This window comes from Oreochromis niloticus, unplaced genomic scaffold (genome assembly GCF_001858045.2).
Source record: "Oreochromis niloticus isolate F11D_XX unplaced genomic scaffold, O_niloticus_UMD_NMBU tig00003601_pilon, whole genome shotgun sequence".
NCBI lineage: Eukaryota > Metazoa > Chordata > Actinopteri > Cichliformes > Cichlidae > Oreochromis > Oreochromis niloticus.
Window position 1 is genome coordinate 4,490 of NW_020327906.1, and position 10,439 is coordinate 14,928.

The following is a 10,439-nucleotide window of genomic DNA, read 5'->3' on the forward strand; positions in this document are numbered from 1 at the left end:
CTTGAGTTAGCTCTACGTGGTTCTGTGTGGAGTTTGCATGTTTTCCTGTTTTTGCGTGGGTTCTTTCCTTGTACTCCGGCTTCCTGCCACAGTCCAACGACCTGCAGTTAGTGGCAAGAGTTAGTGAAAAGTCTAAATCGCCCACAGGTGCGAATGGTTTTCTGTGTCTATGGTTAGCTCTGCAACAGACTGGTGACTGTGGAGGTGTACCCTGCTTCTCGCCCTAAGATAGCTGGATAGGCTCGAGTTCCCTGTGACACTGAAAAAGAAACACAGCAGAGAATGGATGGGTGGCTGATCAAACGTAAACATTTCCAGTCACTTTCAGTTCAAGCTGCTTAGCATGATCTCACATTGCCAATTTCTCTATCTCTTCCCCTCTGTTGTGTGTGTGTGTGGTTGAGATATTCTGTCTTTGCCATTTCTTCTGTCTCTTTCCCCTGATCTGTGAGTGTGTGTGTGTTTGTCCCACATATTGCATACTCTGCTTTTGTCTTCAGATCAGGTAGGAAGTGTCTGTGTGGTTGAGCTGGTCTGGTCTGTCTAGACTTTCAGTAGATAGATCAGGCTGCACCCACCTGTGAAACAGGTGGAGGGTCACCAGGACATGCAGAACTCGCTGACAGACTCCTGGCCACCTCTTGCCTCCTTAGTAGAAATGGGCCACTCCCAGAGGCGGAGGGCTGTGAGGCACCGCCCGCCGGGCCTCACCTTTGGGAAACCCTCAACACCGGGCCGAACCTTGGAGTTCTGTATGTCCATTCAGGCACACTCCATGCTTGATCTGTAGCAATTCCTCTCAGAAGTGAGTCACGGTGGAGGCGTCGGAAGGCGGAAGGCGTTCCCTCAGTGGCTCTCCTCTTCTGAGATTGTGTAAAAACATAAGTCAATGTAATGTAAGCAGCTTGAAAAGAAAGTCATTGAACTTGTTCAAATTTCTGCGAGACGGTTGCTCACATGCGCCGCTTTACAGTGGTTAGCACCGTTACCGCACAGGAAGAAGGTCTTGAGTTCAGCTCTACCGTGGTTCTGTGTGGAGTTTGCATGTTTTCCTGTTTTGCGTGGGTTCTTTCCTTGTACTCCGGCTTCCTGCCACAGTCCAACGACCTGCAGTTATGGCAAGAGTTAGTTGAAAAGTCTAAATCGCCCACAGGTGCGAATGGTTTCTGTGTCTATGTGTTAGCTCTGCAACAGACTGGTGACCTGTGGAGGGTGTACCCTGCTTCTCGCCCTAAGATAGCTGGGATAGGCTCGAGTTCCCCTGTGACACTGAAAAAGAAACACAGCAGAGAATGGAGGGTGGCTGATCAAACGTAAACATTTCCAGTCACTTTCAGTTCAAGCTGCTTAGCATGATCTCACATTTGCCAATTTCTCTATCTCTTCCCCTCTGTTGTGTGTGTGTGTGTGTGAGATATTCTGTCTTTTGCCATTTCTTCTGTCTCTTTCCCCTGATCTGTGAGTGTGTGTGTGTGTTTGTCCCACATATTGCATACTCTGCTTTTGTCTTCAGATCAGGTAGGAAGTGTCTGTGTGGTTGAGCTGGTCTGGTCTGTCTAGACTTTCAGTAGATAGATCAGGCTGCACCCACCTGTGAAACAGGTGGAGGGTCACCAGGACATGCAGAACTCGCTGACAGACTCCTGGCCACCTCTTGCCTCCTTAGTAGAAATGGGCCACTCCCAGAGGCGGAGGGCTGTGAGGCACCGCCCGCCGGGCCCTCACCTTTGGGAAAACCCTCAACACCGGGCCGAACCTTGGAGTTCTGTATGTCCATTCAGGCACACTCCATGCTTGATCTGTAGGCAATTCCTCTCAGAAGTGGAGTCACGGTGGAGGCGTCGGAAGGCGGAAGGCGTTCCCTCAGTGGCTCTCCTCTTCTGAGATTGTGTAAAAACATAAGTCAATGTAATGTAAGCAGCTTGAAAAGAAAGTCATTGAACTTGTTCAAATTTCTGCGAGACGGTTGCTCACATGCGGGCGGCACAGTGGTTAGCACCGTTACCGCACAGGAAGAAGGTCTTGAGTTAGCTCTACCGTGGTTCTGTGTGGAGTTTGCATGTTCTTCCTGTTTTTGCGTGGTTCTTTCCTTGTACTCCGGCTTCCTGCCACAGTCCAACGACCTGCAGTTAGTGGCAAGAGGTTAGTTGAAAAGTCTAAATCGCCCACAGGTGCGAATGGTTTTCTGTGTCTATGTGTTAGCTCTGCAACAGACTGGTGACCTGTGGAGGGTGTACCCTGCTTCTCGCCCTAAGATAGCTGGGATAGGCTCGAGTTCCCCTGTGACACTGAAAAAGAAACACAGCAGAGAATGGAGGGTGGCTGATCAAACGTAAACATTTCCAGTCACTTTCAGTTCAAGCTGCTTAGCATGATCTCACATTTGCCAATTTCTCTATCTCTTCCCCTCTGTTGTGTGTGTGTGTGTGTGAGATATTCTGTCTTTTGCCATTTCTTCTGTCTCTTTCCCCTGATCTGTGAGTGTGTGTGTGTGTTTGTCCCACATATTGCATACTCTGCTTTTGTCTTCAGATCAGGTAGGAAGTGTCTGTGTGGTTGAGCTGGTCTGGTCTGTCTAGACTTTCAGTAGATAGATCAGGCTGCACCCACCTGTGAAACAGGTGGAGGGTCACCAGGACATGCAGAACTCGCTGACAGACTCCTGGCCACCTCTTGCCTCCTTAGTAGAAATGGGCCACTCCCAGAGGCGGAGGGCTGTGAGGCACCGCCCGCCGGGCCCTCACCTTTGGGAAAACCCTCAACACCGGGCCGAACCTTGGAGTTCTGTATGTCCATTCAGGCACACTCCATGCTTGATCTGTAGGCAATTCCTCTCAGAAGTGGAGTCACGGTGGAGGCGTCGGAAGGGCGGAAGGCGTTCCCTCAGTGGCTCTCCTCTTCTGAGATTGTGTAAAAACATAAGTCAATGTAATGTAAGCAGCTTGAAAAGAAAGTCATTGAACTTGTTCAAATTTCTGCGAGACGGTTGCTCACATGCGGGCGGCACAGTGGTTAGCACCGTTACCGCACAGGAAGAAGGTCTTGAGTTTAGCTCTACCGTGGTTCTGTGTGGAGTTTGCATGTTCTTCCTGTTTTTGCGTGGGTTCTTTCCTTGTACTCCGGCTTCCTGCCACAGTCCAACGACCTGCAGTTAGTGGCAAGAGGTTAGTTGAAAAGTCTAAATCGCCCACAGGTGCGAATGGTTTTCTGTGTCTATGTGTTAGCTCTGCAACAGACTGGTGACCTGTGGAGGGTGTACCCTGCTTCTCGCCCTAAGATAGCTGGGATAGGCTCGAGTTCCCCTGTGACACTGAAAAAGAAACACAGCAGAGAATGGATGGGTGGCTGATCAAACGTAAACATTTCCAGTCACTTTCAGTTCAAGCTGCTTAGCATGATCTCACATTTGCCAATTTCTCTATCTCTTCCCCTCTGTTGTGTGTGTGTGTGTGTGAGATATTCTGTCTTTTGCCATTTCTTCTGTCTCTTTCCCCTGATCTGTGAGTGTGTGTGTGTGTTTGTCCCACATATTGCATACTCTGCTTTTGTCTTCAGATCAGGTAGGAAGTGTCTGTGTGGTTGAGCTGGTCTGGTCTGTCTAGACTTTCAGTAGATAGATCAGGCTGCACCCACCTGTGAAACAGGTGGAGGGTCACCAGGACATGCAGAACTCGCTGACAGACTCCTGGCCACCTCTTGCCTCCTTAGTAGAAATGGGCCACTCCCAGAGGCGGAGGGCTGTGAGGCACCGCCCGCCGGGCCCTCACCTTTGGGAAAACCCTCAACACCGGGCCGAACCTTGGAGTTCTGTATGTCCATTCAGGCACACTCCATGCTTGATCTGTAGGCAATTCCTCTCAGAAGTGGAGTCACGGTGGAGGCGTCGGAAGGGCGGAAGGCGTTCCCTCAGTGGCTCTCCTCTTCTGAGATTGTGTAAAAACATAAGTCAATGTAATGTAAGCAGCTTGAAAAGAAAGTCATTGAACTTGTTCAAATTTCTGCGAGACGGTTGCTCACATGCGGGCGGCACAGTGGTTAGCACCGTTACCGCACAGGAAGAAGGTCTTGAGTTCAGCTCTACCGTGGTTCTGTGTGGAGTTTGCATGTTCTTCCTGTTTTTGCGTGGGTTCTTTCCTTGTACTCCGGCTTCCTGCCACAGTCCAACGACCTGCAGTTAGTGGCAAGAGGTTAGTTGAAAAGTCTAAATCGCCCACAGGTGCGAATGGTTTTCTGTGTCTATGTGTTAGCTCTGCAACAGACTGGTGACCTGTGGAGGGTGTACCCTGCTTCTCGCCCTAAGATAGCTGGGATAGGCTCGAGTTCCCCTGTGACACTGAAAAAGAAACACAGCAGAGAATGGATGGGTGGCTGATCAAACGTAAACATTTCCAGTCACTTTCAGTTCAAGCTGCTTAGCATGATCTCACATTTGCCAATTTCTCTATCTCTTCCCCCTCTGTTGTGTGTGTGTGTGTGTGAGATATTCTGGTCTTTTGCCATTTCTTCTGTCTCTTTCCCCTGATCTGTGAGTGTGTGTGTGTGTGTTTGTCCCACATATTGCATACTCTGCTTTTGTCTTCAGATCAGGTAGGAAGTGTCTGTGTGGTTGAGCTGGTCTGGTCTGTCTAGACTTTCAGTAGATAGATCAGGCTGCACCCACCTGTGAAACAGGTGGAGGGTCACCAGGACATGCAGAACTCGCTGACAGACTCCTGGCCACCTCTTGCCTCCTTAGTAGAAATGGGCCACTCCCAGAGGCGGAGGGCTGTGAGGCACCGCCCGCCGGGCCCTCACCTTTGGGAAAACCCTCAACACCGGGCCGAACCTTGGAGTTCTGTATGTCCATTCAGGCACACTCCATGCTTGATCTGTAGGCAATTCCTCTCAGAAGTGGAGTCACGGTGGAGGCGTCGGAAGGGCGGAAGGCGTTCCCTCAGTGGCTCTCCTCTTCTGAGATTGTGTAAAAACATAAGTCAATGTAATGTAAGCAGCTTGAAAAGAAAGTCATTGAACTTGTTCAAATTTCTGCGAGACGGTTGCTCACATGCGGGCGGCACAGTGGTTAGCACCGTTACCGCACAGGAAGAAGGTCTTGAGTTTAGCTCTACCGTGGTTCTGTGTGGAGTTTGCATGTTCTTCCTGTTTTTGCGTGGGTTCTTTCCTTGTACTCCGGCTTCCTGCCACAGTCCAACGACCTGCAGTTAGTGGCAAGAGGTTAGTTGAAAAGTCTAAATCGCCCACAGGTGCGAATGGTTTTCTGTGTCTATGTGTTAGCTCTGCAACAGACTGGTGACCTGTGGAGGGTGTACCCTGCTTCTCGCCCTAAGATAGCTGGGATAGGCTCGAGTTCCCCTGTGACACTGAAAAAGAAACACAGCAGAGAATGGATGGGTGGCTGATCAAACGTAAACATTTCCAGTCACTTTCAGTTCAAGCTGCTTAGCATGATCTCACATTTGCCAATTTCTCTATCTCTTCCCCCTCTGTTGTGTGTGTGTGTGTGTGAGATATTCTGTCTTTTGCCATTTCTTCTGTCTCTTTCCCCTGATCTGTGAGTGTGTGTGTGTGTTTGTCCCACATATTGCATACTCTGCTTTTGTCTTCAGATCAGGTAGGAAGTGTCTGTGTGGTTGAGCTGGTCTGGTCTGTCTAGACTTTCAGTAGATAGATCAGGCTGCACCCACCTGTGAAACAGGTGGAGGGTCACCAGGACATGCAGAACTCGCTGACAGACTCCTGGCCACCTCTTGCCTCCTTAGTAGAAATGGGCCACTCCCAGAGGCGGAGGGCTGTGAGGCACCGCCCGCCGGGCCCTCACCTTTGGGAAAACCCTCAACACCGGGCCGAACCTTGGAGTTCTGTATGTCCATTCAGGCACACTCCATGCTTGATCTGTAGGCAATTCCTCTCAGAAGTGGAGTCACGGTGGAGGCGTCGGAAGGGCGGAAGGCGTTCCCTCAGTGGCTCTCCTCTTCTGAGATTGTGTAAAAACATAAGTCAATGTAATGTAAGCAGCTTGAAAAGAAAGTCATTGAACTTGTTCAAATTTCTGCGAGACGGTTGCTCACATGCGGGCGGCACAGTGGTTAGCACCGTTACCGCACAGGAAGAAGGTCTTGAGTTAGCTCTACCGTGGTTCTGTGTGGAGTTTGCATGTTCTTCCTGTTTTTGCGTGGGTTCTTTCCTTGTACTCCGGCTTCCTGCCACAGTCCAACGACCTGCAGTTAGTGGCAAGAGGTTAGTTGAAAAGTCTAAATCGCCCACAGGTGCGAATGGTTTTCTGTGTCTATGTGTTAGCTCTGCAACAGACTGGTGACCTGTGGAGGGTGTACCCTGCTTCTCGCCCTAAGATAGCTGGGATAGGCTCGAGTTCCCCTGTGACACTGAAAAAGAAACACAGCAGAGAATGGAGGGTGGCTGATCAAACGTAAACATTTCCAGTCACTTTCAGTTCAAGCTGCTTAGCATGATCTCACATTTGCCAATTTCTCTATCTCTTCCCCCTCTGTTGTGTGTGTGTGTGTGTGTGAGATATTCTGTCTTTTGCCATTTCTTCTGTCTCTTTCCCCTGATCTGTGAGTGTGTGTGTGTGTTTGTCCCACATATTGCATACTCTGCTTTTGTCTTCAGATCAGGTAGGAAGTGTCTGTGTGGTTGAGCTGGTCTGGTCTGTCTAGACTTTCAGTAGATAGATCAGGCTGCACCCACCTGTGAAACAGGTGGAGGGTCACCAGGACATGCAGAACTCGCTGACAGACTCCTGGCCACCTCTTGCCTCCTTAGTAGAAATGGGCCACTCCCAGAGGCGGAGGGCTGTGAGGCACCGCCCGCCGGGCCCTCACCTTTGGGAAAACCCTCAACACCGGGCCGAACCTTGGAGTTCTGTATGTCCATTCAGGCACACTCCATGCTTGATCTGTAGGCAATTCCTCTCAGAAGTGGAGTCACGGTGGAGGCGTCGGAAGGGCGGAAGGCGTTCCCTCAGTGGCTCTCCTCTTCTGAGATTGTGTAAAAACATAAGTCAATGTAATGTAAGCAGCTTGAAAAGAAAGTCATTGAACTTGTTCAAATTTCTGCGAGACGGTTGCTCACATGCGGGCGGCACAGTGGTTAGCACCGTTACCGCACAGGAAGAAGGTCTTGAGTTCAGCTCTACCGTGGTTCTGTGTGGAGTTTGCATGTTTTCCTGTTTTTGCGTGGGTTCTTTCCTTGTACTCCGGCTTCCTGCCACAGTCCAACGACCTGCAGTTAGTGGCAAGAGGTTAGTTGAAAAGTCTAAATCGCCCACAGGTGCGAATGGTTTTCTGTGTCTATGTGTTAGCTCTGCAACAGACTGGTGACCTGTGGAGGGTGTACCCTGCTTCTCGCCCTAAGATAGCTGGGATAGGCTCGAGTTCCCCTGTGACACTGAAAAAGAAACACAGCAGAGAATGGATGGGTGGCTGATCAAACGTAAACATTTCCAGTCACTTTCAGTTCAAGCTGCTTAGCATGATCTCACATTTGCCAATTTCTCTATCTCTTCCCCTCTGTTGTGTGTGTGTGTGTGTGAGATATTCTGTCTTTTGCCATTTCTTCTGTCTCTTTCCCCTGATCTGTGAGTGTGTGTGTGTGTTTGTCCCACATATTGCATACTCTGCTTTTGTCTTCAGATCAGGTAGGAAGTGTCTGTGTGGTTGAGCTGGTCTGGTCTGTCTAGACTTTCAGTAGATAGATCAGGCTGCACCCACCTGTGAAACAGGTGGAGGGTCACCAGGACATGCAGAACTCGCTGACAGACTCCTGGCCACCTCTTGCCTCCTTAGTAGAAATGGGCCACTCCCAGAGGCGGAGGGCTGTGAGGCACCGCCCGCCGGGCCCTCACCTTTGGGAAAACCCTCAACACCGGGCCGAACCTTGGAGTTCTGTATGTCCATTCAGGCACACTCCATGCTTGATCTGTAGGCAATTCCTCTCAGAAGTGGAGTCACGGTGGAGGCGTCGGAAGGGCGGAAGGCGTTCCCTCAGTGGCTCTCCTCTTCTGAGATTGTGTAAAAACATAAGTCAATGTAATGTAAGCAGCTTGAAAAGAAAGTCATTGAACTTGTTCAAATTTCTGCGAGACGGTTGCTCACATGCGGGCGGCACAGTGGTTAGCACCGTTACCGCACAGGAAGAAGGTCTTGAGTTAGCTCTACCGTGGTTCTGTGTGGAGTTTGCATGTTCTTCCTGTTTTTGCGTGGGTTCTTTCCTTGTACTCCGGCTTCCTGCCACAGTCCAACGACCTGCAGTTAGTGGCAAGAGGTTAGTTGAAAAGTCTAAATCGCCCACAGGTGCGAATGGTTTTCTGTGTCTATGTGTTAGCTCTGCAACAGACTGGTGACCTGTGGAGGGTGTACCCTGCTTCTCGCCCTAAGATAGCTGGGATAGGCTCGAGTTCCCCTGTGACACTGAAAAAGAAACACAGCAGAGAATGGATGGGTGGCTGATCAAACGTAAACATTTCCAGTCACTTTCAGTTCAAGCTGCTTAGCATGATCTCACATTTGCCAATTTCTCTATCTCTTCCCCTCTGTTGTGTGTGTGTGTGTGTGTGAGATATTTTGCCATTTCTTCTGTCTCTTTCCCCTGATCTGTGAGTGTGTGTGTGTGTTTGTCCCACATATTGCATACTCTGCTTTTGTCTTCAGATCAGGTAGGAAGTGTCTGTGTGGTTGAGCTGGTCTGGTCTGTCTAGACTTTCAGTAGATAGATCAGGCTGCACCCACCTGTGAAACAGGTGGAGGGTCACCAGGACATGCAGAACTCGCTGACAGACTCCTGGCCACCTCTTGCCTCCTTAGTAGAAATGGGCCACTCCCAGAGGCGGAGGGCTGTGAGGCACCGCCCGCCGGGCCCTCACCTTTGGGAAAACCCTCAACACCGGGCCGAACCTTGGAGTTCTGTATGTCCATTCAGGCACACTCCATGCTTGATCTGTAGGCAATTCCTCTCAGAAGTGGAGTCACGGTGGAGGCGTCGGAAGGGCGGAAGGCGTTCCCTCAGTGGCTCTCCTCTTCTGAGATTGTGTAAAAACATAAGTCAATGTAATGTAAGCAGCTTGAAAAGAAAGTCATTGAACTTGTTCAAATTTCTGCGAGACGGTTGCTCACATGCGGGCGGCACAGTGGTTAGCACCGTTACCGCACAGGAAGAAGGTCTTGAGTTCAGCTCTACCGTGGTTCTGTGTGGAGTTTGCATGTTCTTCCTGTTTTTGCGTGGGTTCTTTCCTTGTACTCCGGCTTCCTGCCACAGTCCAACGACCTGCAGTTAGTGGCAAGAGGTTAGTTGAAAAGTCTAAATCGCCCACAGGTGCGAATGGTTTTCTGTGTCTATGTGTTAGCTCTGCAACAGACTGGTGACCTGTGGAGGGTGTACCCTGCTTCTCGCCCTAAGATAGCTGGGATAGGCTCGAGTTCCCCTGTGACACTGAAAAAGAAACACAGCAGAGAATGGATGGGTGGCTGATCAAACGTAAACATTTCCAGTCACTTTCAGTTCAAGCTGCTTAGCATGATCTCACATTTGCCAATTTCTCTATCTCTTCCCCCTCTGTTGTGTGTGTGTGTGTGTGAGATATTCTGTCTTTTGCCATTTCTTCTGTCTCTTTCCCCTGATCTGTGAGTGTGTGTGTGTGTTTGTCCCACATATTGCATACTCTGCTTTTGTCTTCAGATCAGGTAGGAAGTGTCTGTGTGGTTGAGCTGGTCTGGTCTGTCTAGACTTTCAGTAGATAGATCAGGCTGCACCCACCTGTGAAACAGGTGGAGGGTCACCAGGACATGCAGAACTCGCTGACAGACTCCTGGCCACCTCTTGCCTCCTTAGTAGAAATGGGCCACTCCCAGAGGCGGAGGGCTGTGAGGCACCGCCCGCCGGGCCCTCACCTTTGGGAAAACCCTCAACACCGGGCCGAACCTTGGAGTTCTGTATGTCCATTCAGGCACACTCCATGCTTGATCTGTAGGCAATTCCTCTCAGAAGTGGAGTCACGGTGGAGGCGTCGGAAGGGCGGAAGGCGTTCCCTCAGTGGCTCTCCTCTTCTGAGATTGTGTAAAAACATAAGTCAATGTAATGTAAGCAGCTTGAAAAGAAAGTCATTGAACTTGTTCAAATTTCTGCGAGACGGTTGCTCACATGCGGGCGGCACAGTGGTTAGCACCGTTACCGCACAGGAAGAAGGTCTTGAGTTTAGCTCTACCGTGGTTCTGTGTGGAGTTTGCATGTTCTTCCTGTTTTTGCGTGGGTTCTTTCCTTGTACTCCGGCTTCCTGCCACAGTCCAACGACCTGCAGTTAGTGGCAAGAGGTTAGTTGAAAAGTCTAAATCGCCCACAGGTGCGAATGGTTTTCTGTGTCTATGTGTTAGCTCTGCAACAGACTGGTGACCTGTGGAGGGTGTACCCTGCTCTCGCCCTAAGAT

General features: G+C 50.2%; 2 long non-coding RNA genes across 4 annotated transcripts; both read right to left on the minus strand.

Moving 5' to 3' along the window:
* Positions 1-2,129: 2,129 nt before the first annotated feature.
* Positions 2,130-7,189, minus strand: LOC109199052 (uncharacterized). 3 transcript variants are annotated; one of them, XR_003217956.1, is made up of 14 exons: positions 7,093-7,189; positions 6,709-6,998; positions 6,132-6,218; positions 5,685-5,974; positions 5,295-5,360; positions 5,045-5,195; positions 4,661-4,950; positions 4,268-4,333; positions 4,018-4,168; positions 3,634-3,923; positions 3,245-3,310; positions 2,995-3,145; positions 2,611-2,900; positions 2,130-2,288 (listed from the first exon to the last, which is right to left on the minus strand). It is a non-coding gene; the product is annotated as an uncharacterized LOC109199052 (long non-coding RNA). The 3 variants fall into 3 exon arrangements; XR_003217958.1 differs by lacking the exon at positions 5,295-5,360; XR_003217957.1 differs by lacking the exons at positions 6,709-6,998; positions 7,093-7,189 and having other exon boundaries at positions 6,069-6,139.
* A 59-nt stretch (positions 7,190-7,248) lies between these two features.
* LOC109199055 (uncharacterized) lies at positions 7,249-8,185 on the minus strand. Its single transcript, XR_002059548.2, has 3 exons — positions 8,115-8,185; positions 7,731-8,020; positions 7,249-7,407 (listed from the first exon to the last, which is right to left on the minus strand). It is a non-coding gene; the product is annotated as an uncharacterized LOC109199055 (long non-coding RNA).
* Positions 8,186-10,439: the final 2,254 nt, after the last annotated feature.